Here is a 24,895-nt window from a genome sequence, read left to right on the forward strand (position 1 = left end):
ACTAACCAATATCCACCCATCAACATCTGATCTCTGTGCAGAAAGATACAGTAAGAGGTGTCCTTTAAGGACTTAAAAAATGAGACAGAGGAAGTGCAGAAGCCTTTCGAGTTGCTTACAATCAGAATAAACTGAAAATGAATAAGCAAAGACTTATGCTGGATCAGAATTAACACTTGTCCTGCAAACAGGAGATATTTGTATTCAGAGTACTGGAGCCTGCAGGAACAGTACAAGGGAAATATTCAACCGAGATGCCTCTCGGAAGCCCCTGAGACTGAAGCTGTAAAAGAACTGCACCTGGGCTTCGAAGTACAGAGAAGACAGATATCAGATAGTCCATTCAGCCTTAAATCTAAAAAATTAGTCCAAAATGTAATTCTGATACAGAAGAGAAAGGCTGTGAAACAGTTCATTATCGTAAAAAACACTATGTGATGGTACAAGAAATCTGAACCAAACTTTAAACTGTGATCCAAAAGAGGAGAGTTTACCCAGTAACATTACTGCCTGGAACTTCCTTCAGGCACTGAAAAGCTTTAAAGCTGGATAAACTCCCCTGAGCAGCTACCTGCCATTCCCTAGCAACTAGAGAGGGCAGTTATGGCAATCAACCCCCATCTTAGATGTCTTAGGTGTTAATGGTCTAAGTAAGGCAGCATTCATGAAGTGACCTGCATGCAGCCAAATAAGCATGTGCAGCAGAGCAGAACTTAAGAATTCCCAATGCCCATTCCTGCACTGAGAAAAAAATTATTTTTTTCTTGAATATTCCAGTGGTTTCTGGAGCTACGAACAAGCCCACATTTACAAACATATGGGAAGAAGTTTCAAACGTTTGCCTTCAGGAGTGTGACGAGGGTTTGAACTCATATCAATCCAGAAAAATGGTAAAACTCAACTTGATATTGGCCAAGAGTGAGTTCTTTCTGTAATGATTGCCTTGAGGAGAGGAAAGTAAATGCAATTATCTGTTGAGAACAAGTAAATCTTTCAAGATGCTGCACTGGAGTTCCTTGAGAAACAAACCATCAGCTTATACCCTAGTGTTATTTCCCAGATGCCTGTTGAAATGCACTGGGAAGGCAAACCAAGGCAGACAGGATGAATAAATAAGATAACTGCATTAGAGGAATCAGAAGAGAAGAAATGGAGTGTGTCTAACTGTGGAAAATAAACACAAGGAAGAGAAATCAGAAGGTAATAATCAAGCACACATTCCCTGACAGAGAAGGATTAGTTTATTATGTTGAAGTAAAGCATGCGTATGAAAAATGAATCATACAGGTATAAATTATTCATGTGTGAAGATGTTTCAGTCATTAAGATATTTACACCGTGACTGAAGCACTTACACACTATGATGATTTATTGCCTATGTAATTACATAAGATACACCGATGAATGTTTGCATGAAAAACGCTCCAGATTTTTGATTTTGTTAATAATTTTTCTCACTGTTGAGCACTGCATCTCAATCAGTACAAGAGGCTTGATTAAAATCTCCCAGAGGAAGCAGCATTGCTTTCTGCATGCTAATCCATTTCTTCAGCTAGATAGCAGCACACCTTTTTTATTTGACAGCTTAAAGCACTGGCAAGAAGGGGTTTTATTCTGCATACACTATATGATATATAGAAAGTTTTGGATAAAATAAGTAGTGTCACCACCCTCCCTCATCTCAAAATATAATCAGAAATTCTTTCCAAAGCTGAAAAAATGTATTTTGTAGCCTGATGAAGGGATCACATTTCATGTGTTTCCTTATGTGCTTGCAAATGTATGTATCTGCTAATCCTAACCTATCCTCACAGCTTTTTGAATCCAGTTCATCAGCTGGTGGGTGGTGGAGGACAGAAAACCTTTCCAGGGTTCCCACAGGGAGGAAGCCAAAAAGTAAGCTGCTTGTATTAGGCAGCAGGAGATCTACATGTGAAACATTACTTATAAACACCCTAAAAGGTGAAAAGCTGCAGTCATAGCTTGCAATTAATGCTGACACTAAATCCACAGGAAAATGAACTTTATTAGTATATGGTGTGGGGTTTTTTTCCTTCTTCCCAAAGCCTTCTTGCACTTGGAAGTGCTGCTGTACTGTGAGCTTGGTACTTTAGGAACACTGAGCTCTGTTACTATTATCTGTGCTCTGCAGCTTCTCACTTCTCTAACTGGGAGGTTTTTGGGTGCTTTCTTATATTTTTTTCAGAAGTCATGGCAACACCAGTTTCAAATAATTTTTTTGAGCAGCTAAAAGAAGCAGACAAAGAGGAAGGATGCCAAAAATGATTTTGACCTGAAAGAGCCCACTGAAGCTACTGAGGCACACAGCTCCACAAAACTGCTATTGATCTTGCCTGGATACTGATGTATCTTCTAGCAATTATGTGAGTGACAATTGGATACCTTACTATCTCATACTGATTTTTCTCTCTCCAAGCTTCTTCCCTATAAGGTATCCAATGTAGCCTTTTCTGTTCTTGTGGTGATTCTCTGACTGAAAGTAGTAAAAAACAAAAGAAAACAAAACCAAGCCTGCATTGGTTCAGATCACTAAAAAAAGGCACTATTCCTCAAATCTTGCAGTTCTTCCAATACAGCTTTAATGCTTTTGTAGCAATACATTCAGATCTAAATGTGTCTTACTCCAGTTTCCAGTCAAGCTAGAAGCCAATATTTCAGAAATAAATACTTAGAAATCTTTTTCTTAGTAAAAAATGTGTGCTCTCCAGCTCCTCACATTTTTCTTTGTTCCCATCATACAAAATCTTTGCAGCCCATAGATGGAGAGTAGAGAAATCTCTCCTTCAGGTTGGAGATTTCTTTTGTCCATTCAGTTCTTTTCAGTACACCTCATTCTTTACCTTCTCTCTTTCTGTAACCCTTATTTTTATACCCAGTACCTCACACTATACCCATTTTATACCCAGTGTGCCTCGTGCTCAGAGTAGACAAGAAAGCATAATGTTAATTACAACACTGGGACACCTATATTATCTTTTCGGAGTAGTAAACCTCATTAAGCTCAGATCATATGACACCTAGATATCCTCTGATAACCCTCCTGGAAGCAGAAACCTCGTCTTGTCCTCACACACATTTTCTAGCACCAGTGTCCACAGACTGAACCAGTAGCTGGGTGGATCACAGAGATGTATTTGTGAGAGGCTAAGGAAGACTGTTGAGAACTGGCAAAAAATTTGAAATCACTGACACTTTCTCCTTTCAGAGCAGAAAGTTGGAATATTTACGGCAAATTTGCTTGAAGAAATCAACTTGAATGCCCCCATCACTCCCAAATACTCTACACTTTATTCCTGGTTTTCTCCACTGTCTCTCTTTTAAATTCATGAAAATCAAAGATTGTTTTCCAGCACTGGCTCAGCAATCATCCATGCTACAGCTCTGATGTATATAGGACACTCACTGACTACTCCCCAAGGAAACTGTTGATTAAACTTTCACAGAAGGAGCCTTACAAGTATGTAGTGGTGTGTGTGTTCCTGTGTTTATGTATGTGAGCCTAAGTTACAGAAAGGCTCCACTACAAAACACACTATTGCACTTGGTTCTTATCATAGAAAGGATGAGCCAGACAACTTATTTATCATATCTCAGTCTCAACAGAGCATTTACAGAATAATCCAGTGGTGGGGGACACACAGATGTAGTTGTGCATTCAGAATCAGGATTGCTACTCCTGTTGGCTCTATTTTATTTAGCATTATTATTTTTTTTCCTTTTTCCTTTCTTCCTTTTAAAAAAAAAACAACAAACAAACAGAAATGTATCAAAATTTCAGGTGTCAGGATACCCTAGATATATCACCAGGAGCTTTGATTATTTGCCATTCCCTTAGAAAGTTAGATTGCTGAAATGCAAAAATCAGAGTCAATACATTTCTAACAGAGCACTTAAAATCCATGGGGCGAGCTGTACAAATTTGAACCCAGGCAATGAACCCAAAGAACAGGCAGAACTTCCAACAGACTGGATTAATTTTGTTTCTAAGACCTGTGGCCCTGGCTGTAGCACTCTCCATACAGACCATTTTGCAAGCACTTCTCAGCTGACAGTGGAGCAACATAAAAAGCACTCAGGGATTCCGTATGCATTCACATCCACTTTGCTTTATTACTCAACAGCCTATTCATTACTGCCAAACAGTATCTTAAACTGCACTTAATGAATCTTGTCATTCTCCATGTGGTTTGATTATTGTTTTTTTTTTTTAAGGCATTAATTTTTTTGAATTAACACCAACCCAGAAAGAATATTCCTTGTGTCTACTAAAACACTCTCCATAAGACTGATACACTTGTCCCAGCTCCTCACACTCCAGCAGCAAGACACTATCCCAATCTGTCACAGTGAGACTCATCTATCAAACTGTGGCTCCACTATTTCCCTTCCCATGTTTCCCTGAGACTGCCCTAGCAATAGGTGGTTGACCTCCTCCAACTGTCTGCCTTTTCCATGGTCTCCAGCAAAAAAGGAGCCAACCCCAGAAATGGATGGTGACTTTCACGTGCAAGAGAAAGGTTTGCTGGGAGTAGGGATGCTTTTCTCTACCTTTCCCCTGTGCACTTTTCTTTTAATTTTTTTTCCCCAGGTTTGTAGTTCATCTTGTCACAAATGCAGGGAGATTATTAAAAAAAAAAAAACCACAAAATGAAACAAACCACTTTTGACCACTAAAAAAAAAAAAAACCCCACTGATTTTCAGCCACATCCTGAAATATTCCTCAGGCTACCTTACTGACATTTTAAATTTCATTTGTAGGGACATTTTCTTTCACTCATATTTAACACCAGCTAGATGATTACCTAAGTCTCTCTTACATACACAGAGCAGATTGGTGTTACTCAAATACAAAATTTGTTGCAGTGGGGAGGCTGGTTATTTATGTAGTACCCGTTCTGTGCACACCAAAGATAATATGATCTCAACAAATCAACCTCCATTTTCCAAAGAAGTTAATATTAATTACATATTTTTTAAAGATGATCTCATTAAGAACTTGAGATTGGGATCATGGGTCAATGGTTTCAAGTGAGAAAGCAGCAGAAAGGAAAAGAGGCAAGAAGGAGACTTCTGTGGTTTCTAAAGGGCACAGGAACAACATTAAACATACCCTTTAGCTGAGTAGCACTATTATCACTCATTCAGAGCAATATTATTTGAGGCCTCATATTTCTGCAACTGTAAAGGTCATAAGTGAACCACATGCAAGGCACTGCTGTACAGTACTGGCCTTGGTATTCTGTTCTACTAATGCATGATGTTTGCACCCTGGCTCTGTTCATGCTTCATTTAGCAGAGTAACCTTTTTTCATCTCAAATCTTAAGGGAAAACTAAAATCAATGTCAGCTAGCAAGCTCTAGTAATGATTTCTGAAAAGCTAGAAGTCATTGACAGTGTTTCTAATTCTCCCGTGAGAGCCAGAATACAAAAAATATTAAGAAGCTTAATGACATGTGAGACTTCACTCTAATCTATGTTTTGGAATGGAGTAAGCTGGTGTTATATATTGCAAGCAACACTGGGGGAGAGAAAGTGGTAGTGTCTTTAATAATAGAACAACCATTTAAAAATTAAATATTGTTCAAAGGGTCAGTGGCAGTCTCCAAGGCCCAACTTAGAGCCAACCATAAAATATGTCTGCTCCTTACTGTTTCTTTGATTATGGAGTATCTTGTGTGTTTCATGCAGGCTGTGGAGTGAGGAACAGTTCTAATTTTACCCATCTCAGATAGAATTACAGAGGCAAAAAGTAGTACTAGAAAAAACACAAAATAGTGTCCTTTTTGTTACTTCCAGTATTAGCACAGCACTGGGCTAGTAATTGAAAGAAAGCTCACATAGTCCACAGAAAAACATGAAAGTACTGCAAAGGAAAAAAAACAAACACCAATGGCATTTTGCACCCTCTCACCGTTAGAATAATCAGATATCAAAAGTGAAAAATAGGAATGATTTCAAGAGGATGCCAGCAGAATGAGTGATAGTGAAATCAGAGGCACCTCTCAACCTCAGAATGGAATATGGAGACATTATTCTCTAAATGAATGTGCTGCCTATCTCCTCTCCTGTACACAAGCAATTTCATTTTCTTGTCAACTGACTGGCACAGTCTTTCTGTTTTCTTCTTCTTGCTCAATTTCTGCAGTTCCTTTACATGCCTTTAATTCAGCAAAGTTCTTCGAATCTAAAATTTAGGAGCTGCCTTTACCTAATTTCACACTTAGCAACCCCATCATCCTCAGCTCAGAAATACCTGCTCACAAGCTGAAGAACCATCCTACCCTTCAAAGTGCTCACACCAGTGCAGATGAGGATGTACCCAAAATTCCCCTTGTGGGATTTCTCAGACTTATTCTCATGTTAAAATATTCCTCAGTCCTTGGAATACTGTTTCCTACTACTAACTGTGTTTCATGTTCAGACATCTTTCATTTTTACTGGGTCCCTTTTCTGCTCAAAAGATGTATTAAAACTCCATCTCTTAATTTATCTGTATCCTTCTTTTTGTGTGCCCCATTAATCTAAAGGACCGATTTATCTATTGCTGAATTTACAACAAAGTGGGGACATGGTGGGTGAAGCCTGTACAGAAGATTGTGGATCTGCCTCTTTGAGGCTGAATGCATTTTAAGTAAGCCCAGGCTCTGCAATTTCTTCTCTTTGTAACCTTGAAAATGAATACTACATTCAGGAGAATTCAGGTGGCACATTAAGAACTACTGAAACCTAAACTCTTCATCCTTGATGGCAGCATACGGTGTCAGGTCGGAGCTTATAAATACACCTTTGTGGTTAGTTTGGCAACCTGGACCTCAAACAAAACCTTTGTGTTGAAGGACAGCTCCTGAAAACCACCCTGAAAGATTCTGTAGGATTAGATTTGTTGTGAAATATTTGCAGAAGTCACCAGCAAGGGAACTCTGCCTGCATTTCACTCCAGAAATGTAACTCACAATTACATTTTAAAATACTCTCCCCAAATAAGACTCTCTTTAAACAACGCAAATAATGTGCAAAGTTCTCTACTGGGGCTCTGCAATATAAAACATGATTTTCTCTACTGCACAAAGCACAGATAAAATCACAGAACCACTGAGTCATGGAGTGATCTGGGTTGGAAGGAACCTTTGCAGACCATCTAATCCAACTCCTCTGCCATAATCAGGGACATCTTTCACTAAATCAGGTTGCTCAAAGCCTTTCTCGACCTGACCTTAAACACTTCCAATAATGGGGCATCCACAACATCTCTGGGCAATCTGATAGATGCATTTGTACATAAGAACTTCTCACTTATTTCTTCTTGCAAGTATGAAAGAAAATAAAATATACTACAACTCTGATTTCTTCTGAACTCTCCAGCTCTTCCATAATTCTGTACCTGATTAAACACAACAAACAGAGCAACTAAGGACAATGTAATCTGAATCTCTGCCTACAAACTAAGACACAGCTGGTGTGTCAAATTCTGCATCTGCCAGCCTCAAAAGTATGCCTGTAAGTACACTTAGAATAGACAATATAAAGTGCAGCACTACCCATAAATTAAGTCTGTTCGTCATAATGACCCTGTTCCTATCTAGTAGGAACAGTAGTAATTAGAGTGGGACTGGATTCTCTTCAAAAGCCTACAGAGCACAAAGCCCCTTGTTGCCAGCACTTGACAGATGGGAACACTGCAGACACCCAAACTTCGTGTCAAGCTGACAGTTCCCATCTGCCTACAGATCTACCAGGGTAACAATGCTTTCTATAATCCCAGAAGCTTCAGAGCAAAGGTGAACCCTGGGCAGTTTGTACTTCTTGGTAAGAAAGCACACAAAAGAGTTAAGGCAAATAAGGGAATGCAATGCTTTGGTAGTGAGACACCTGAGCTGTCCCCATCTCTCTGCCATGCTGGTGGGAGCTGAAGCCCTGGAAGCAGCAGAGCTGCAGGAGCAAGGTGCCAGGCCTGCAGCAGCCACTTCTGCTTCTCTTTAGGGTGGCTGACACAAGAACCTCATTCATGAGATCTTATGCATCATTAGTGACCTCTGCATACAAGCAAAGTGCATTCTCTGCCTTGGAAAGTTGACTTTAGGTGCTTCTGCTAACGCTGAAACTAATGGACTTTGTTTGGAAGAAGAGACAGGAGATTAGGTGAGTACTAAAAGGTGAATATTAGCCACAAGGAAATAAAAATTAAAATAAACTCTACATCATTGTCCTTAACAGATAATATGAACTTCTGATGCTACAAGTTTGTACAATCAGTACCATTTTTTTCCCATATAAACTTTGGTTTCTTTTCAATAATCTGTGCTCTAGCACAGATGACTTACAAATAACTGGTGCATGAGCACAGCCCTGGTATAAAATACTATCATGCAGAACGCTGAGGCTGAGATCTGACCTTGACATTTAAGCACAAAGGAGCAGAGTGAGAGTTTTGCACCTCTCAGGGGTTGCACAGGGCATTTTGCCATTCAGTGTCATCCCTCAGGAAATGAAACTTTGGGAGAATGAGTCAGGAAACAAGTTCTTTAACTGCCCCCTCCTTCCTCTCTGGTATTTTCTGAGCAACAGTTTGGCAAAAAACATTTCAAAGACAGAGAGAAAGTAATTTAGATGGATTTACCTCAAACCCAAGACAGAAGCCATGGTTCTGAACAAAAGCTCTTTGACCCCACAATACAAAAACAAGGAAGCATTGCTTACCTGTTGCCTATATATTTCCAGCTTTTCTCTTCCTGGTGTTTTTTCTGAGCAGTACAGAAACAGCATTCACACATTGTAAGTAAAAGAAAGATTCTATGTCCCTTGTTTTCTGCAGTGTACATTTCCAACAAAAACCCAAGTCCTTGCATTTCTTCTTGCCAAATCCCAAACCAATCAATAACCTCCAGAAACCCAAGCACCCCATAGCAGATGAGTCCCAGCAAGGAGAAGTGCACTTTTTCATCTGCTTCCTCAGCAGGCAGCCTGCCAGCTTGCCACCAGGGTCACCCTGGGCAAGGTTCTCATGTGGCTCCTCCTTTACCACAGGATGAGCCATTTGCCTCCTGCCAGAGCAGCTCCTGCTACCAAGCTCAAAGGGACTCCAGTGAAAACTCCATCCAGGGTCACATAAGCTGTAAAGACCTTGAGAAATCAGAGGTCACAGTGCTCAGAAGACCATTCCATTCAACACTGCTGAGCTGACCATGCCAGAAAGACTGTGCTTATGCAAACTGTAAAAATCCAAATGAGGAGTTGATTAAAATCAGCAGAACATCAATATAAATCATTATAAAAATGGATGCACATTAAAAAAAAAGAAAAAAAAAAGCCAGGGAGTGCCCGTTTACAAACAGAATACCATTGAAAGGACAGTATTACAGTCACCATGTGGGCACAAAACACTTCAACCTTAATGAACCTCAGAATGAATATTGCCTGGATGAACTTCTTTTTACCTCCCTTTTTTAATTAAATAATCACATTCTTCCTTCTCTGAGAGCCTCATGTGGAAGGTAGACAGTGACTATTTAATGAGTAGCAACTCCTGTCCCTTTTTTTTCCATGCTCATGCCTTAATTACTAACCAGTGTTCTCAGCCTCCTCTGAGCACATGGTTTGGGGGGAGAGATACTGTGGTGCAGCCTCTGAATATTCATTACAACACACGTTTATTAATTATTTTATCTCAGAACCATCCTTTAGAGCAAAAGCAGGTTGTTTTCCCCACTGTATTGATAAACAAATGAGGATCAAAGAAATGAAGGTCAAAACCACCCATTAGTCCGGAGACTATGCTGGGTGTTCACTGCACCAGAACACAGGCATCTGTCAGGGAGACCTGAAGTGGCTACACCTGAGCCTTCAACTCCCTCTACAACCATTAGAATAATCTGGCTTTTAAAAAAAGGTGTTCAACTGCCCTAGTTTAGGCATCTACATCAAGATGAGATGGCCGATTCTATAGGACATTTATCTCACTTGACTGTTTTTCAGATCACTTAGTACTTCGCAGCAGATGATGGATGAAGTCAAAATGTATGCAATCATTCTAATTAAAATCTGTATCATAACACATATGCTCCAAGGCATCTGAGTAAAGCTGCACAGACATCTTTCATTTAGGCATTTTCCATCGCTGAAGAGCTGAGCTGACAGGAACTTTGCAAAGGCAAGAAAAAACATTCCCCAATATACAGAAAATGTTTTGGAAAAGTTCTCACAAAATGCTGCTGCTTCTGAGCATCCTTTCAAAGACTTCAAATGTAGCTCTATCTGGGTGGATTTTCAGTGAGATAAGCAGAAGAGCCTTTCCTGAAAAGGTCTTCCTCTCCTTCAACCAACACCTACTGAATCGCATGTATGTGTTCCAGTCCTTCAAAAAGACATAGAAAAGATTCTCCAATTTACTCATCACAGGCAAAATAACTTTCTCTAAATTCATTCCTAGAAATGGCACGACAATTTTACCTGAAAATGCCTAAAAAAACACCCCAAAAAACAAAACACAAAAAAATTCTGCAGCCTAAGGCAGTTATCTGGTGGGAGGTGAAAAAGAAAATGACAAGCAAAGCCTTAGTGCAAATTGCTGAAGTTTTTCCTTTTTAAAATCATGGCTTTAATTGCAGGGCAATTTACCAAAGTCTCAAAAAAGCCATTCCTCCTGCAAGGGAGATCATAAAGAAGCACAAAAAGGACACATCCTCTCTACCTTACTTTTTCTTTGCAGCTGTTTTCTAATTTAAATATAGCAGCTGATACTTCTTTCACATTACATACCCAACTAAAGAATGGCAGAATGCACAAGAGAGACCAGCAGCACAACGCCCCACCATGATTTATAACATCAAATGTTAATATTTGAAATCCAATCTGTTATGTGAAAGCCAAAAAGTAAATAAAATTAAATGCATTGTGCTGCTCATCCAAAGGTCTCTCTAGGTTGCTCTAGGATGGAGGCTTTTGCTGAGATCTAGATCCAGACAGGGACTACCTATAAAACTTACCACACAACAGATAACTTCATGCATGTACACCCTGTGCCTATGCTAATGCTGAGGTACCAAAAGAAAAATATCTTAGCAAAAGTGAAAGAGGAAATGGGGCTGGCATGTTCTTTTCATTAGTAGAGGACCAAGTAGTAACTGGGTGTAATTAAACAATGTAAAAGTTAGGTCCTCATAATAAAGGTCTTTTCTACACTTCGGATTTGAGTGAGCTGTAGAATCCCTGAAGTAGACACTTCTATGCTGGCAATGTAATAAAACATAGATTTAATGGTGCAAACAGTGCTTAAACTACAAGACTTCCATGCTGGCAGAATGTGCTTGGTTTTTTTAGGGGGTATAAACTGAGTGTCCCTTTGGTTAGAACTGAGGATTTGGTAAAAATCAGCAAAGCTCTGCCATTCATTTTCCTATGAGTAAAACTCTTCAAACACAGGACGAGTGTTAGATTTTTCTCCTTAGGGACTTGCATTAAATCTCAGCTGAAAGCAACAAGGGTCTTCCTACTGAGTCAAAATGCCTTGGGCGAGGCCTTGGCTAACTTCATGAAAACTTCATGCCTAACCTCATGGCTGCACCTGGGGATCAACAGATCTTGTCCTAAACTGACCACAGAAGTACTGCAACACTGCCATGGCTAAGGATTAGATGTAATTTTGTGTGCATGTAAAAACTATTGAAATTCTGTAGTGACAATCACCTAGCAGAACATATTAAACAGTCACAATAAAACTATAAATTTAGCTTAAAAAAAATGAATTCCAGGGTATGCAATACCTGAATCAAGCATTTATTTTAAAAAGAGACAGTTAAATGTGAATAACAAGAGCTAGTTTTAAGTTGCTGGTGTCCTCCCTGAGCCAAAAACCGGCAGGAGGAATTGCAAGGAGAGTTTCAGATTTTCTTTGAAACTCTGAGGGATGTTGTGCCAAAACTACATTAATGACAGTAGAAACCACAGGCTCAGTCTGTCTGCAGTCCTGGATTTTTTTTCTTTCTTTCATTTTTAAAATTTTTATTTAAGCTGCTTGAATCTTTTAGATTTCAATTAAGAACTCAGGCAAGATGACCTGAATCAGCAATAGCTTTTGCATATAAAATAAAGGATAAAGAAAAACCCAACTAGGAATTTTTAAAGAAGGTGTTGAGGGACCTCCTAAGTAATATAAAACAAGTCCCAAAGCTCTGCCTGAAGGCATATATATTACCATCTTTTAATATACATGACTTTGGATTATCTACCAGAAAAAAAAAGTGAAACTAACCCTGCAATTCAGAGACAAAATGGGTAATATATACTTGCGTGTAACACAACAGGAAACCAACCCTAGAAAGCCCTTTCTTTCTCATTAGCATCCTCATCTCTCTTCCCCCATTGTCTGCCTCTATTCTCCCCAGAGCATGGTTGCCTCAGATGCCCTGCAGCCAACTTCATCTCTTGGCAAAGCCCTACTCTACTTCCAACTTCATGCAGGCAACCTAAGGGTCTGGGTCACCACATGACTTGACTCGTGTCCAAGAAAAGAGTGCTTTTAGACTGGTGTGGGTTCTGCATCTAAAAATGCAATTTCATCAGGCAGGGAAGAAATGTCTGGAGGCACATAAGAGGAAGAAAGAAACCTCAGCTTGCCACAGTTTTATCTGTAACCTTGGGAATCTGTCATATCCTTCATTACTCATCTCTTCAGGAGGGCTCAACTCTTTTTTTCGATGCAGTGAGCCATGACTTTTCTGGTAGTGTCAGAATTGCAATTAAAGATGAAACCAGTGAATTGTCTAGGTAAGTACTCTTGATAAAGCCACTGGTACCTTCTTCTCCTCCTCCAAGAAGAAAACAGGCAAGATTGAAATGAAACCTGAAGTCAAGATTGGTTTATTTCAGATGCATGTTCAATTATCACAGCGACATCATTTTTTAAGGGTCCTCCAGCACCTACACTGAAATAGCAACATGAGCACTCAATACCTGTCAGAACATTCTGGCCAGTTTCCTTTCAAATGAAAATCGTGAGACTCACAGAAGGCCAAACACCTGTAACATGAGTCACCAATGAATTGATTAAAAAAAGAAAAATTCAATGATTTTTTGGCTGAACATAGGCTAACACAGAGCAATTATAATCTATGTTTCCCCAAACCACCCTGATAAATACTGAGATCACAGGCTACAAAATGATCTTTTTCAATGAACAAAGCATGGTAACAATACATTTAGGAAAAAGATGCAAAGGAGGGTTATTATGGGTGTTTAAAATTACAGCAGGGGAATATGGTTTGAATAGCAAATGCAGAGAGAACATAACATTTCACTCACTGTACAGCTGAGCAATACCATCAGAAGTGTACTTCTGTTTAACAAGATCATGTTGTAAGATGTGGCACTGGTGCAATTACCTTTGAGTAATTATGCTGATTTCAAGATAAACTTGTTCAGCTTGGATGTGGATTTTTTTCCCCCCACCTACATTCCCAGCTCAGAGGCCTTAACACTGTCTTCTCTAAGCAGTATACATCTTCCATGTGCTGAATACTCCACAGGGCATTCCAACAGGATCTGCTTCAGATCTCATCCACACTGCTTTTGCATTAGAACCCCATTATCGAGAGAGTACATATGCAGGTAAAACACCTAAAAATATTCACACTTTAGAATCCATCTTTTTTTAGTATGCATGTTCTACAAAAGGATGAATGAACTGTCAGTCTCAGTGTAAAGGGGTGAAAATCTGCTCTTCTGCTTCCAATTTAACCTCATAGTTTATGTCTAGTACAGGTGTTCCAGGAAATGATCTGAAGGATTCTTGGGTTTTCTCTCCTTGGTCTAACCTGTCAAGTGCAGTCTGTGTCATACAGATGAAAAACAAATCAAGAGAAGGGTGTAGTTTGGTTCTGGAATTTTTAAACACCTCCTTCAGGGAAGTATTAGGATACATTTAGTGTTTTCCTCACCCTAAAATGAAGGCAGGACTAGAGCCTTTGCTGCTCCTGTTCTTTCCTAAGAGATGGGCAAAATGGAGAGACACATTCCTGGAGTTACAGCCCAAGTTCTCTCTAACATAAAGAAAATCAAATCAGCCCCTTATTCCTTCATGTCTCAGATGACTGCAATGCCACTGAACCAAATCCAAAGCCGATTCTTTTTAATTGGATTTTTTTCTGATTACAGGGTTTCTCTTGCATTCAATTGCATGGCACATGCAGAAGATCCTTTAATCTCCAAAAAGCTTAATTATCATCCTCTTTGTAAAACCTTCACACCTGCACTTTGAATTTAAGTACTTCAGCTACCTGCTCAATTTTTTTTCCAGACCAGCGCAAACCAGGATACTTTGTTATCCCTGTTAGTCTGCTGTTGACCAACATGCTAAGTTAACAGATGAGCCAACTTACTCAAAGACCTCTTGACCAGCTTCCAGATGACCAGAATATGTACAAGCCTGCATTAGGGACGGCAATTCTCCTTCATCCTGAATTTCATGGCACTTCTGCATAGCCCTCACACAAACTGAAAAGACTCAATGATTTTCCTCCCACCTTTTACTAAATACAATGAGGGTTATTTGCTCCTTCTCTCCCCTTGTTTGGATGGCAGACAAGAGAGGTTATTACAGCAATGCCCTTCTTCCATAATTTGCTTTAAATACTTACTAAAAGAAGCACAAAAGCATATTTACTTATTTTTTTTTAGGCAAAGCCTGCTTCCATTTGAGGATACAAACCCTTGAATTAGCACCTAAAAACTCAGACCAAGTGCTTTGTGAGGGGGTAGGAGGATAGATTAGGAAGACTCTGCTTTATGAATGCCCATCATGAAATACATTAGGTATTTCAGACAGTTTTTTAAAAATTGTACACTAGTTAGACTAACTGCATAAAAGCACAGGCTTTACCTTCCTGACAAGTCTTTGAAGATGAATTTGACCATTACTCTCAGTACCCAGTAAGTAAAATACAGAAAATTTTCATGTGGAACACCACACTCACACATACTCTTCCCCCCCCTTCCTAGGTATTTATGACAATTAAATTGTATTTTTAGTATTCTGTCACAGGGACATCTCATTTCACCTTTGCAGTTTTTTCTTTGATACAAAGCAATGTTTATTAAGCTGTTTTTAATGAGGCCATGGTTTCAAAAGCACTAGAGAGAAATGTTAATTGTACCTGTTAGAGTAATTTGTTACTTATATGGCTCAGCTCAACTCCATCTATTTCTCTTTAGGGATGATCATGAAGTTTGTAAAGAAAGAAATATCTCTAAGATTTATGAAATCCTTGTAAAAGATGACAACTCCTCCCTTCTGTAATCACCTACTAGCAACATGGCTATCAAACTGTAACATCAAATCACAACCAGAGAAAAGAAAGCAAAAAAATTCTATAGGGCAAATATACTTGAGAATCATAGACTTTTCTTATTAAAACATCTTAATTTTAATTGCTTACAACTTACAGCTTGGCCACAGTTCAAATAGTTGCTATGATTTTTTTCCCTGTGATGGTCACCTCTCTCAGACTGCAATTTTTAAAATCCCTAAGTTAATTCAACTGAAACAGGCCAGCTGTGTCTGACAGCAGCATTAGGGAAAACCACACTGGTTTGCCCTCACACAGAAAATTCTGTGGGCTTTATATTGAAAATTCATGTTCTCTATGTATCTTCATTACCTGACAGATCTGGCACAGAGAATCAAGAGAAAAGCCAGGTGGAGGGGAGAGTATGACTTTTGGGAAAAAAGAAGGGAAGGAACTGAGGTAAGAAAGTGATGAATCTGAAAACAAGATGCAGTACAAGAAACTTGGGAGTGGTTTGCTAAAAGACAGGGACAGGAGAAAGGGCTAAAGGAGGACAGGCAGGAAAACTGCTAAAGTCCTTTATGGAGGGAAATCAACAGCGTGAGAGAAATGTGTTGGAAAATTACCTAAGCCTTACTTGGCAAACGACAGAAGAAAAAACTGGGCTGTGAGGAGAGGGAATAGTATGTTTGGGATTTAAGACCTTCCAGAAAAGGAGACTCAAACTAGGTCATTAAGGAAAGGGAAAATCAAGCAGCTGATGGGAAAAAAAACCCAACAGTAATGAAGTTAGGAAGTGGGATAAGAACAAAGAACAGAGAAAAAAGACATTACACTTGCATGAAATGGACAGGAAGAAACATGGGATTCTCACACTTTACAGTTCTCTGCTGTCAGCAAACATCTTTAAAACCCACTGGTAACATTTGTGTCTTAAGCCTTTTCTGGTCCCTGGGAAGCACACATGTACTGTGCTGGACAGCTGGTCTGACAACCTGGCTTACAGGGAGCATACTGGTGGGCTGAATGGCTCCCACTTTTTTTTAGGAATTACTTGGGTACCGATGTAATATCAAGAAGGGAGTTTTTCCCACAGAGAAATCTAGGTACATAAAAACGTGTCAATGGTGTTAAGGATGTAAATGCGCACAAATATCAGGAAATGACAATGTGACAGTTCCTTATGCAAAACAGGGATACCATTCATTAGATAGAGAAATAGTACTTTCTCTTAAGGCTGCATTCCTGACCTCTCAATACTCAGAAGTCATGATGAAAAAAGTGTCCTAGCCATAAGACAAATCACTGTGAGTTCTGAGGGAGCGGACAGTGAATGAGTCTGGTGGCAAGCATATAAGGCATAAAGAAGGAAAAAATAAAGATCAGAGAAAGGAAGGTCATGTAACACGGAGGGGACACCTGAGTGCTCCTTTGAAGTATCACATTCCCCTCCATTACAATTTCTGTCAAGGCTGAGAAGGTTATTTAAACTGTATTGGTCATTAATAGCAAGGATTTTCTTCTTTTACTCTCAGCAGTCAGCAGCAGTATCTCTTAATCACACAAAGTACTGGTGAATCAAGAATTGTTTTTTGAATTTGCCATCCCAAAGTGCTGGATTATTTTTTTCCATAATGCCTGTTTTCTTTAGAATCACAGAATGGTTTGGGTTGGAAACAGACTTTAAAGATCATCTTGTTCCAACCCTCCTGCCATGGGCAGGGACACCTTCCACTAGATCAGGTTGCTCAGGTTTCCATGATACCCATTTATCTCAAGAGGCATTAAAAACGTATTTATCTTCCTCTAAAGCAGGTAAATAGGGTAGATTAAACCAGGTAAGTAAGCAGAAACTGATGCCTAACTAACAGATATCAATTCTCTTATAGGATCATGATGAGACTCAGTGAAGTGAGCATGTCATAGTTAGTAGCAGCATGAGAAGTTAAAAAGAACCCCCTCACTTGCTATTGTATATCTGTATTAAAAAAAAAACAACAAACAACAACAACAACAACAAAAAAAAACAGTCCTGAAAGCCATAAAGTTTGATGGCAGAAAAACAATCACAAGCCTCAGACTTCTCTGAAGGGAAGAGTATTTTTTGGTGGCCAAGATTGTCATATCCCAAAACATACCTCTTTTGCTAGATTAAATCCTAGTTAAGTAGCACTACAGAGAACTTGCTTATTGCAAATTTATCCTTGCCTGTCAGTTCATCCTCATGTTTCTGATGCCAGCACCTGACACTGACAGCACAAACTGTTAATGAGTGTGTTTGATAACCAAGGAACTTGTAGTAAGATGAGAGAATAACATGCTATAGCATGTAGATGTAAAGATCTGCTTCATTTGTGCAGAGTGAACAGAAATTGTGTGTTGGCTTTCAGGACAGACAAAAAAATCCTACATTTTTACCTAGGGACACATCTGTGACTGGATATTTCTGGAATTGTTAGAGATACGTCTCTCTAGAGAGATATGATCTTCGTCCTTAGGAAAGAGCCAATACATTTGGAATGACCTTGGGACAGAGGTTTTCTCCTTGAGAACTGCATATTGCTTGAAGCACTCAAACTGTGAAAGGATTAAGGCCTCAGGAAAAAGCCACTGGGAAATTAATAGCTTTGCATTGAGACAAGGATCTGGGCACTGCCTTGAATAAGTCTGGTCACACTCTGAAGACAGAAAATTCAAAATGCATAGCTGCATAAAAAGGTTATTATCTCTCCTGTGGGTCTGGTGACTGCACACACCCTGCTGGACAGAGGCTGAGCAGGCAATCTCAGTCCTGACATTCCCCAACCAGCACGCTCAACTTTTTGACTTCAAACGTTGTCTTGTAGCATAATTCATGTATGTGTTTGTGTAGCAGTATTTAAGGTAAAGTAATACTTCAACTGATACAGCTGTCGTGACCTTTGCTTTGGACATGAATTTTCATTCAGTCTGTCTCTGAAGGAACCTAAGAGAGGAAACATTCTTTAAAGGCTTAAATAATTAATTTTTAGAATTTCAAGGTATCTAGGTCTGTTGCTCTGTAGTTGAAGTCAAATGTTACAAGTACACTACCTATCTGTTCTGCCAAAGGCTTGTAAGAGACAAAGGAAATGTTAATTTTAAGTTTGGAAAGAAACAAAGAAAACAGACGTATGGGATCCTACAGGCTTCCTGACTTTCCTTCAGCTTTAGAAGTCTTGCTGTGTTTATAAGGTTTATGAGGATCTTGAGTCTGTCCTTGGCATCTCTGGAGCTCCTGTTCCTTGGTCTTGTAAAACTCCATTGCTTTTAAAGGTCTTCAAACCTTTGGATATACTTGAATGATACTGCTTTATGAAATTTATGGGTTAGACCATAAGTTCTTTTTTCTTCCTTGTTTCTTGTCTTGTGCATATTATTGTAAATCTACACTATCACAGATGACCTCATCACACCTCTCCTCACAGCCCTGAGGAGAAGGACTTGAGGGTGTTGGTTCATGAGAAGCTCAACATGAGCTGCCAATGTGTGCTTACAGCCCAGAAAGCCAACTGCATCCTGGGCTGCATCAAAGGAAGTGTGGCCAGCAGGTCAAGGGAGGTGATTCTCCCCATTCTCTATTCCATTCTCATGAGACCCCACCTGGAATGCAGTGTCTACTTCTGGAGTCCCTAATACAAGGAAGGATATGGAGTTCTTGGATTGAGCCCTTCAGAGGAGGGCTACAAAGCTGATCAGAAGGCTGGAGCATCTCTCCTATGAGGGTAAGCTGAGAGAGTTGGGGTTGTTCAGTCTGGAGAAGAGCAGTCTCTAAGGAGACCTTGTAGCACCCTTGCAGTACCTGAAGGAGGCCTACAGGAAAGCTGAGGAGGGACGTTTTACAAGGGCATGGAGTGATAGGACAAGAGTAATGACTTTAGACTGGAAGGTTAGAGATTAGGAAGAAATTCTTCACTGTGAGAGTGGTGAGACACTGGAACAAGTTTCCCAGGGAGGTTATGGATGCCCCTTCCCTGGAAGTGTTCAGTATCAGGCTGGATGGGACTTTGAGCAACCTGGTCTAGTGGGAGGTGTCACTGCCCATGCAGGGGAGTTGAAACTAGGTGATTTGTAAGGTTCTGTCCAACCCAACCCATTCTATGATTCCATGATTCTATGTTTAAACTATGAAAGCTTTCTTTCTCCAGTGCTCTTCTTGTCAGGGAAAATTCTAAAGGGTGAGGCAGATTTCTTTAAATGGACTCTCATAAAATTCTACGGCCTCTATTGTTTGAAGACTTAAAGAGTCAGAAAGCTTGGGCAGTGTTTTCTAAACTGCTGTCAGATTTACTAGCAAATGATTACATGAAAAATTCCCTTTCTAGAAAGTTGTATCAGTAGTGAATGTTGATGTCAGAAAACTGAGGGTGTTGATCTAGCTGAAGTTGACTGGTTCTCTGTCTCGGTGATTCTGGCAGCTAAGGACTAACAAAAACAAGCTGACCATATCTATTTTGCAGAGAACAATTACAGGGCGCCACATTCCAGCAAATCTATTCTGGCTCAGATAAGTGCCAGAACTGTTAAAGAAGCCAGAGAAACATATGGAATTTGAATGTGCAATATGTTCATTCCTGATGACCACAGAGTGGTTTGAACTAAGAAACACGCAGTGAAGAGATGAGAGAGAAAGACGTTGTGTCTCTTGGGTGCAAATAGCTAACAAAAGCTTATTTTTGTGCCAAAGTCCTGACAATAACTAATAGTCTTGCTTAACTACAGTGTCCTTGATCCAAAGATTACCCCAGTAAGAACATCCAAGTTTTAAAAAGTAGATGGCTGAAAAGCTCAGAGCAGCAACTTATGAACCACAGTTACATAAAAATGTTATGGGCCAGAATTTAAATTCAAGGTAGTCATTACCTTTGAACTTTTCTGAATGCTCCCTTTCAGAGCAAATACGGAAGATTACCCAAGTAGATGCAATCTCAATCACAGAGACAACAGAGAGCCCAGTGGTAACATGGCAGACTTTGGAAAACCCGAAGGGAAACTGTATCCCCTCTGCTTCTAAATAAACATAGTGATAAACTTTTATTTCTTATTTTAGACAGAGGTAGTGTGAATCCCTGCAGCTTGTTATTAGCATTTCATCCTAATTCTCATTCTCACTCTAACTGATGATGCCCAACCCAGAGCTTTCAAGCTGTGAGCTGTTCATTAGAACACTTCACCCAAGCCACTGCCAAACAGTGAGAACATCAATCTTCCCAACCTAAGTTTATAGCTTGGAATTAATATTTGCTGTTTGGTTGCCAAGAGAAGAGATTCAGGCTGCAAAATTATCTTGGTGGTCCCTGCTAGCCATTACCCTGCCTCTTCTTCACTTTAAAACATGAGGGGCACAGGTGCAGTCATGGCACAGGGAGCTGCAATGTTCTCCCAACACTGGGTGAAAATTTGTGATCCCCATTACCATGGAGGTTGGATACTTCAGGTGTAAAGAATACAAAGAGAAGCCCACAACATTTATGTTACTTCCACACAGTTGTGTATAGGACAAGTCCCTCTTCAAACACTTCAAACACTGAAGCACAAAGTACTTAAAGCCTCACAAAATTTAAAAATGTAGGTAGCTTCCTCTAAAATCAACACGGAGTATAAGCAACCCCACTGCTTCATGGCTGAAGGGCATGTTTTGGAAAATAGGAAGGCATTTGGAAGACTGATACCTCCACAACTTCAAATTTAACTTTTATCAGATTTTAAAGTATTTTCTCAGAAATAATGTTTTCCTATTTTCTTCACAGAATCACAGAATCACAGAATCCTAGGGGTTGGAAGGGACCTCGAAAGATCATCTAGTCCAACCCCCCCTGCCAGAGCAGGGCCACCTAGAGTACATCACATAGGAACGTGTCCAGACGGGTTTTGAATGTCTCCAGTGAAGGAGACTCCACGACCCCCCTGGGCAGCCTGTTCCAGGGCTCTGTCACCCTTACAGTAAAAAAATTTTTTCGAATATTCAACTTGAACCTCCTATGCTCCAATTTACACCCATTACCCCTTGTCCTATCACTGGTCACTACTGAGAAAAGCCTAACTCCATCTCCCTGACACTCACCCCTTACATATTTGAAAACATTGATGAGGTCACCCCTCAGTCTCCTTTTCTCCAAACTAAAGAGACCCAGCTCCCTCAGCCTTTCCTCATAAGGGAGATGTTCCACTCCCTTCATCATCTTAGTAGCTCTGCGCTGGACTCTTTCGAGCACTTCCCTGTCCTTCTTGAACTGAGGGGCCCAGAACTGGACACAATACTCCAGGTGCGGCCTCACCAATGCAGAATAGAGGGGGAGGAGAACCTCTCTTGACCTACTAACCACACCCTTTCTAATGCACCCCAGGATGCCATTGGCCTTCTTGGCCACAAGGGCACATTGCTGGCTCATGGTCATCTTCTTGTCAACCAGGACCCCCAGGTCTCTTTCTTCAGGTATCTTGGTATTTCCAAACTCCTATTATTTCTAAGTCTCTTTGAAAGTATACAGCAGCACACTCCACACCCCAACCTGGAAACACTTTCAGCAGAAAGAAAAAAAGATCCAACAAGCTAACAACATCTCTTCCAAAAAGCTGAATTGACAAGTTTATTTCCTAGGACCCAGCTGAGCAAGATACTTCAGAATGTATTTAAGTGAGCACAAGTATAACCTCAAGTATAACCACAAGTATAACAAGTATATAACAAGTATATAAGAGAGTTCAGTGAGAAAAGCCACATCCCCTACAATATATACACATTTAATTACCCTGCACGGAAGCCCTTGATGTTTTTTCTACTCCAGTTTGTTTAGGTTCCAGAAACAATAAATTGTAGAAGCTTCCCAGGTGACCTCTTGAAGTCTTAAGGTGAAGAAACTGAACTTAAGAGAAATAGAGCATCTCTGAAACAGCTTATGTTAACAGGAGTATAAAAAGTCAGTTACACACTACAGAGCTGTAGCTGAAAAATAGTTCAGGATTCTTCACCTAGTGTAACTTTTTCAAATCAAGTTCCGATTTCATGCTATGAGAATGTATTTTATGGCTCTTTCCAGTTCTGGCCACATGAAATGCTACTTCACAGGATATAGCTACCTGCTAACAGAAGAGATTATATTAAAGCAAGTAATGGTACAAATATATATATATGAAAGTAAGAGATTCTAGGAGAGGTTTATAGCGGGAGGACCATATAGAATGCACCAGCTGTTATACAATTTGCCCTTTCTTAGCAGGCTAAGCTACTAAACTAGTTCCTAGCATCTGTTATTGATAAGCCACCTTACCCAGTGCTCTTCCTCTTGTTTTAGCCTACTTTCATATTCAAATCAATCCTAGGTGGGGCTAAGAGGAACCTAATGAGGTTCATCAAGGACAGGTGCAGAGTCCTGCACCTGGGAAGAAATAACAAAATGCAGCAGTACAGGTTAGGAGGTGACCTGCTGGAGAGCAGCTCCATGAAGGACCATGGAGTCATGGTGGACAACAAGTTATCCATGGGACAGCAATGTGTCCTTGTGGCCAAGAAGGCCAATGGTACCTCGGGGTGTGTCCAGCAGATTGAGGGAGGTTCTCATCCCCCTCTACTCTGCCCTAGTGAGAGCTCACCTGGAGTATTGCATCCAGTTCTGGGCTGCCCAGCTCAAGAGGGACAGGGATTTACTTGAGAGAGTACAACAGAGGGTTGTGAGGATTAATAAGGGACAGGAACACCTGCCTCATGAAGAAAGGCTGAGAGACCTGGAGCTTTTTATTCTGGAGAGAAGAAGACTGAGAGGGGATCTAATTAATGTTTATAAATACAAGAGGGCTGGGAATCAAGAAGGAAGGAACAACCTCTTCTCACTTATGCCTTGTGATAGGATGAGGGACAATGGATTCAAGGTAGAGCACAGGAAGTTCCACCTCCACCTGAGGAAGAATTTCTTTACTGTAAGGGTTGCAGAGCCCTGTGACAGGCTCCTCAGGGAGGTTGTGGAGTCTTGTCCTCTGGAGATTTTCAAAACCTGTCTGGATGCAGTTCTGAGTGACCTGCCCTAGTTTTGGTAGGGGGGTTAAACTCGATGATCTTCAGAGGACCCTTCCAACCCCTGGCATTCTGTGATTACAAATACCTTGTCTTGTGGCTAATAAAAGAGTCAGGGAACACTTCCATGTTACTCCTAACTTCAACTTCATTACTCTTGAGCAGTAGTGAGTTGAGGATTCAAATCAGCACTGTTTCCCTGGGCCAGTAATCAATTGATTAGGACAAGTGATCTTCAGCCACTGGATTATGGTCTACACATAACATACATGCAGAAAGTTAAGAAAGCTTCCCAGTGATTTTTTTCACACCACTGCCAAAAGCCACGCAGGGTCTGCTAACTGGAAAAAAATCAAAACCTACTGGGAGCCAGGTAAAACCTAACAAAATCTAAATGCATTAGAAAGAGAGCCTGTTGGATCCCCTTATTCTCACAGCCACTGAAGGATCACCAACCCTTGCAATTCTCAGTGTTTGGTATCCCTTTCCTTCCTTCTCTGACTCTGCAAGCATCAGGTTCTTCTACTTCCTTAATTTCTGTAGGATAACACATAAATCCAGACTTGTTACTGAGCACAAAAAGGAGATAGAAGAGTTAAATTTGAGGGAGAATGAGACCAACTTGTAGCTGCTGTTTGTACATTTACAAGCCTGCAATTTCCAAATGAGATCTGTATCTTCCTGCACTGACCTCTGTCCAGATAACACAGAAAAGAAGGTTCCCACCTTGAACAACCTGCAATTCAGAGCACAACATAGCTTCCCATCTTGTGGTCTTGTCCTCACACAAAGCTGCAAAGACTTCTAAAAGATCCTCAACTGAAACTGAAGCTGATTCCCTCCCTGAGGTATCCAGAAGAACAGGGATGGGAGCCCTCTCCGAAGTCAAAGTGTAGCTGGGAACTTTGGCTGTCTAAAGCCAGGGGTTCTTTTTCAATGAGGACTTGCTCTTAGAGAAAGTGGAGCATAAAAAACCTCATTTTTAACTATGATGGTAGACAGTGTTTTGGCCATCCATCACCTTCCAAAGAATATTAGGAAATAAGTGGAAACAGCTAAATCCTAGTTCTCTTCAGGTTACAAAATCAACTGCATATCCATTTTCTACATGGGAAGCTCCTGCTCAGACCCTGAGCTGTCACCACCTTTATGGACATGAGCCTTGCAGCCTGACAGATGCCAAGCAACCCTGTCTTTCCACTCTTGATAGTTAAGTAAGCAAAAGTATATATTACAATCATAATAAAAAAGATATCTGTGTCTTCCAGAAGAACAAAGAAGGCTCTTCCAGAATAAACACATATCTGATGTTATTCTTTTAAGTATTAATCTTCTCCAAGGCTTTGAATTTTGACAGTGCTATTTCACAAATTCCTATGAGGCTGCTTTACTGCTATGCTAGAAATCTGACTGTGGAACTGAGAAGAAAGAGAAGAGAAATATTCTCAAAGAGCAAAATATTTTAGCTTGACTGGTGAGTATTTCCATATCTTGCTGCCATGAATTTTATCTGTCTTGCAAAAATGGAGGGGATATGACACCTTCTAAAACAAACAGAAATGACT

The 24,895-nt window shown here is 40.1% G+C and overlaps 1 protein-coding gene across 1 annotated transcript in view; it reads right to left on the reverse strand.

Moving 5' to 3' along the window:
- GRIP1 (glutamate receptor interacting protein 1) overlaps positions 1 to 24,895 on the reverse strand; it is a 229,760-nt gene that overhangs the window by 58,048 nt on the left and 146,817 nt on the right. The gene's annotated exons all lie outside the window — the stretch shown is intronic.

Source organism: Calypte anna, chromosome 1 (assembly GCF_003957555.1).
Source record: "Calypte anna isolate BGI_N300 chromosome 1, bCalAnn1_v1.p, whole genome shotgun sequence".
Taxonomy (NCBI): domain Eukaryota; kingdom Metazoa; phylum Chordata; class Aves; order Apodiformes; family Trochilidae; genus Calypte; species Calypte anna.